Genomic DNA, 6,425 nt, shown 5'->3' with positions numbered 1-6,425 from the left:
ACCAACCAAACAAACAAACAAACAAAGGAAAAATAGTACAGAATTATTTCATAATTAGAATGTTTTCTTCATTCTATTAAAAGGATGCATGAGTTATCAAAGGCAATATAAAATTAATATTTTTCTAGTTTCAACTGTGTCATTTTTTTCCTGTAGTCTATAGGTGAATTCAATTCAACTTTTTGTGTAAGGAAGTAGCAAGAACCATGCTTGCATTATGGAAGAATCCAGGATGGGTTACTCCTTTGAGGCACTGATTGCCACATTGGGGATTGCTTTTTAGGTATGTTGTCCACCAGTACACTAGAAATTAGACATGATTATTCACTGTACATTTGTTACATTGACTTGCTTAGGAAAAGGTGACTTTTTAAAAACACATTTGTTTTGGGGTGGGAAAGGATTTGTAACCTTATCCCCTTTCCTTCTGTTTAAAACTGTAGCCAATCATTCCATTATAGTGTTATTTAATGTGTAAATTATACCACTACATATAAAGTATGACTTTTTAGAAAAGAATGTCTTCTTCCTTAGCAGTGGCTGCTTGTATTCACAGCTGTTCACAGCTGGTTAAATGAGGAAGTCTGTGAAGCTATTTCCAGATATAAGATCATGAAGACTGACCTAATCTCCTTGATGGCATTAGACACCAGATCTACATTATTTTAAGTCCTACGTCTAGACGCCATTTGTTGGCACATTTTAATCCTTTTTTAAAAACTCTATTTGGGGTCCTTAAAGCCTTTACCTCCCTTCCAGCCCTCCAACCCTAAGTAGGAGAGAAAGAAGGTTAGAAGGAAAAAGGGATGTAGACCCCTTTATTCTTTCCAGTTGGGTAAGGTCATCGGGTTCTTTTTGGGGAAATGCCAATTCAGCCATCAGGACATGCAGCAGCCCAGGTAACCAGCAAACCACCAAAACTTTCCACTACACAAGCATGCCTTTCATGAGCTTATTGATAGGCTGAACTAGATCAGTGCAGGTCAAAACAAACAAAAATTCAAAGAGAAAAAGACTGAAAGAACCAGACTATCATGGCATGTGTGACAGCTACAAAAGGTGTACATTGCTTCATAATCCCCATTGTTGTTCTCAGAGAAGCAAAATTTTGGAGATGAAAAGATGAGTGGCTTCCATGGTATGGTCCGGGGTGGGAGAGGGTAAAAGAGCTCAGAGGATGTTTAGGACAGTGACAATTTCCTGTAGGACACTATAATGCCATTATGTATTTGTCAAAACCAATAGGATGCACAGCACCAAGAGTGAGTACAAGCACAGGCCGTGGGTAATAGTGATGGGCTTTGATGCTCACAGGGGTACCAAATGTACCATTCTGGTGGAACATGAGAGCAGTGGGGGTGGAAGCAGTGGTACATGGGAAATCTCTGGATATTCTTCTCAGCTGTGTGAACCTAAATCTGTCTTGCAGAAGGCTCGAGGCTATGGATGACTGTTTACAGAGAATGTGAATTCACTGAGTGATTTCTATCTTGAAATAGGATTAACAGTGATTCGCTCAAATAAAGGGTTATTTTCTTAACAAGCAGTCCTGGACTGGTATGCTGGCCTAATGACAGGACAAAAGGCAGGTTCTTTCTATAGTTCTTAGGTTGGTGGCTTTTTATTTACAATCACTACACGGTTGCTCTGTCTCCAGCCTCATATCCACATTATTAATCACAGGAATATGGTGGCCTCAACAGAAGGAGTCTTACCACAGTCCTCAAGAGACTTCAAATGTCAGCAAATACAATAGACTTTCAGACTGTCCATACTATACCGTTCAGGGATAGTCTTCGGATAAGTTGTAGTGTCTGATCACCTGAGAGCTTGTTAAAAACGCAGAATCATGGGTGTGATCCCAGCGCTAATGAAGCAGTCTGTGTTTAAGAACGATTCCAGGAAGAAACTGTATTTTAACAAGACTCCATGAGGTCACTAAATTTTAACAGTTGCTGGGGTTTAACATGTTGACAGAATTGTCTCACATTGACTTGGTCTGTTTGGTCTCATTTCCAGGCAAGGTCCTGCTTACCAGTGATCTCCCTGAAAAGGTGAAATAAGGTCTGCAGAGCAGGCTTGACACACAAATACTCTTTTATGCTTGACCTATTTTCTTTGCCAGGCGTTGACATCTTTACATTGTTTTTTCAGTAGTCTAAAGCGTAGTTGTTGGTACAGCCAGCATGTGTATTTGTGTTTTATTATGCTCAGATATTTCTCATTCTGCTGGCTGACTCTTGCCACTTGTGAAGAAATGTTATGATATGCTCCTTTTCCTGTGAAATAGTAGTCCAACTATTTACCAATTATTGGTTGTATTGATTGTTTCTAAGCACTTTTATCCCAACCTCATTTTTTAATTAAATTTTTATTTTTTAATATTAATTATAGTTTATTCACTTTTTATCCCAGCTGTAGCCCTCTCCCTCATTCCCTCCCAATCCTATCCTCCCTCTTCTCCTCCCATGTCCCTCCCCCAGTCCATTGATAGGGGAGGCCCTCCTTCCCTTCCATCTGACCCTAGCCTATCAAGTCCTCCCCTTCCATCTGATCTTAGTCGATCAGGACTCATCAGGAATGGCTGCATCATCTTCCTCTGTGGCCAGGTAAGGCTGCTCCCCCCTCGGGGAGTGGGTGGTCAAAGAGCTAGCCACTGAGTTCATGTCAGAGACAGTCCCTGTTTCCCTTACTAGGGAACCAACTTGGAGACTGAGCTGCCATGGGCTACATCTTTGCAGGGTTCTTGGTTATCTCCATGCATGGTCCTTGCCAACCTCATTTTTTTAAAACAAACAAACAAACAAACAAACAAACAAACACATAAGCTTTAAAGCAGCACAATTTAAAGTCATCATTGAGCTTACTTATAAACAATAAAGTTTAATTGAGTCTAATGTACAGGTAAAAGAAAGAGAGAGGCTACTTTAGGGTGGACAGGAAAAAAGTGTGTGTGTGTGTGTGTGTGTGTGTGTGTGTGTGTGAGTGTGTGTGTGAAACAAGAGGTGACAAGTATTTCAGCAGCTCGGCAGTGGTGTATGAATGAGGAGTCACTGTGTGTCAAGTGCTCTTCACTCAGTAAACTTAGGGGAAATCTGAGTGCAGGGTTCAAGAACGGGAAGCATATTTATTGTAAGAACACTGACCTGCACCAACAAGCCTGCACCCCTAGCCATGCACCTCATAGTTCTCTGTCAGACAGAATCAATACACACTCTCTGCTGTGACTTCACAGCTCTCAGTTTATGGTAGTTGATTCTCCCATGTTCCTTGTCACTTAAGCCATGCTGAACTAAATCACATGATGTGAAGCTTCCAACTCTTCCTCTATTCCTAAAAGACTATAAAAAGTAAGACATTTCCTTTGTTCTGGGGATTGGTCTGGGACTACATAGGAAGAGAGCTTGAAGATTTGTCCTGGAGATGAAGATTGCTCTTTGAAGAAGCTTTTCTGGCCTCTACATGCCATCCCTCTTACGGCAACCTCTGTTTCTGTCTCTCTGTGTCTCTGTCTGTCTCATCATTCCTTATGGAGCTCATCTTCAGGATTTAAAGAGAAGCCTCTCCTTCTCTCTAAAGCCCCAACATGTTTAGGTATCTCTGCAAATTGTACTGTCTCTGTCTAATGCTTTCCTTCCTACCTGAGGGCCCACCTGTGTCCTTGAGGCTTAGAGTAAACCTTATTGAAGTGAATTGTGTCAGCCTCTTTTGTGGCCTGACTACCACTTTCTCCTCCTCCTCCTCCTCCTCCTCCTCCTCCTCCTCCTCCTCCTCCTCCTCCTCCTCCTCCTTCTTTTAATAACAAATGCAATGTTTGGAAAGAATTCTGAGCTTCTAAAAAGATAAAGGTAAAGAGCTTCACAACAAGGGGCTGCTTCACAGCTGTCAGAAGAGCTGCCTGTGGAGAACAGAACGAAGGTCTGTAGTCATAGGTGAGTTGGTGAAGTGCTTTCCTTACAAGCCTGGGCACCTGAGTGTAAGCCTCCAGGACAATCAAAGAAGAAAGGAAAGAAAGAACCCCATCTGCAATGACGCACACTTGTAATCTCAGTGTTGGGAAAGCAAAGGAGACAGACAGATCTTTGGGGCTCACCGGCTGGGCAGTCCTGTCTACTTGGCCAGTTCCAGGCCAATGACAAACACCATCTCAAACAAAACAAAACAAAATGAAGGTGGAAAACAACTGACTTTGTCCCAGGCTTCCACAAGCATGTGCATGTTTACACCCAGACATCAACAGACATACCTATACACACAAAATATATGCTGCATAGACGCTCAATACTGACAGATAGTAAAAACCAGGAAATTAGTAAGGATATGCACCATGTAAAAGTGTTGTACGTTTCTGGTAGAAAATGTAGCCATCATAGAAAATGTGTGGTGAGTCTTCATAATACACACTGGCAGTATATACGATACACACTTTTGGGTATATACTAAAGTAAATGAGATCAGGAACATATACTGCTATTTGCACACATGTTTAAAGCTTTATTATTCACAATAGCAGCTCAAGTGTCTGTTCATAGCTAAGTGGAAGAGGATATCTGTGGCAGAATATTTTTCAGCCTTTAAAGGAAGAAAATCTTCATACAGGCTACACTCTGGATGAGCCTTGAAGATGCCATGTAGGCAACGTGATGCAGTTGTGCTTTCAAGGAAAGATACTGGTTGTCCACTCGTAGAGAGTTCTCTGAGTAGTCAGATTCGGAAGCAGAGAAGAAACTACTGGCTGCCAGGCGCTGGGACTGGGAAGAGGGGGTTATTGTTTAATGGAGACTGTGCTTCTGCTTGAGCAGATGATGAACAGTCTGAGCGTGCTTAATACCATGGACATGCGCTTGAAAAGGCTTAAGGGAAAGGTTTATGCTGTGTGCATTTTACCATATTGAAAACACCCAGGCGCTTGAGAGGATGAAGGTTTAATAATTAACAGTTATCTTACACATTTATATTAACTAGGTTAGCCCTCTCTTTGCTTTATTAGGTTGGTTATTAGGCACCGGGCTCCAGGACACTGAAGTTGTCAAAAGTTCCTCATACATTCCTGAGCCTGTGTTTACCATAAACTCAGCATTGTCATAGATATAAAGTAAATGAAGTCTTGAGTTCAGTGAGGTCATGGTGTGCAAAGCAGACACTGAGATCAATGGCTGTAGCATGACACCAAGTATCATAAAACACCAACAGATAATGAACTGAGGTTTATGTCATAAAGTCCACCTCCTCTCCAAAGCCCAAATGCTACAGGCTTGATCATCAGCTTATGGTTATGCTGAGAGGTTGTAGAGCCTTTAGGAGACTGGGCTGAGGGGGAGGACGTTAGGTTATAGAGGCCATTCCCTTGAAAGACAAGATTTGCATCATGGTCCTTTCTTCTTTGTCTTTCCATATTGGCAACCACAATATTCTGCCTTGCTACAGAGGCCCAAGGACTATGAAGACAATGGATCATGGACTGAAACCTTTATACTCCTTCCTTTACTCCTTCACCAGCATCTGGAGACAATACAAATACTTCTCATATTAAATAGATCCCCTGCCCCTCAAAAGGAAAACTAGAACCTGGATTTGCTGTTTCGTGCCATGAACAATTTGGTGTGCTTGCTCACTTGACCTCTTCTTGACACTTTATGTCATTGGCCATCTCCCCTGCTGTGAAACTGACCTTTTGTTGCTTCCAGAGCACACTCATATTGCTATTCCTTTTCACTTTACTTCACAGTATCTTTTTCTCTGTCCCTTTCTGAAATGGTGGCTCTTCTCACACACTTCTGCTTGGCTCCCTGTGTCTTCCAGAAGGTGACCTCATGTCTACACATGGTTTCAGACAACTTCTGTGTGCCGATGCCCATCGATTGCACAACCCGCTCAGGTTTCTCAACAGTAACCCTAGACTCAAGAAGCTGAGCAGTTGTTTTTCTACATCTGTCTCTAATGATCACTTAAATGCTGGCATGAAGCAGAAACAATGTCAGAAATACTAGGCCTTAGGCTACCTAATTCCTATTGAATGTACTCTTAGAGGAAATTATCAGGAAATTTTAGAATCAGCAATATATGGGAAATAAATAAATGTCATGAGTAACTAAGTGAAATTTCTTGTCTGAACAAGCATTGACTACAAAAATCTATGATACTATTCTATTGATGAGTAAACTCTAGAGATGGACAAGAGACTGATAATGCATTATTGTTGGAGGTGAGCAGGTGAGTGGAAGATACACTTTAGAATTAGATCACTATTAAATGAATAATCAATACAAGAAGAGCCTGGAAGTTGAACAAACTAAAAGGAGAGTAAAATAATATATCAAAAAAGAGAGAAAGATGGTATGTTTACAGTTGGTTGTGGGAATCACAAAATCAACTGTCCATAAAAATTTTCTTTGTGCCTTGTTATATCATTGCACAATAGCTCT

The sequence above is a fragment of the Psammomys obesus genome, unplaced genomic scaffold (assembly GCF_907164565.1).
Source record: "Psammomys obesus unplaced genomic scaffold, mPsaObe1.curated_primary_1811, whole genome shotgun sequence".
In the NCBI taxonomy this organism is placed as follows: Eukaryota; Metazoa; Chordata; class Mammalia; order Rodentia; family Muridae; genus Psammomys; species Psammomys obesus.
This window is presented reverse-complemented; position numbering follows the sequence as displayed.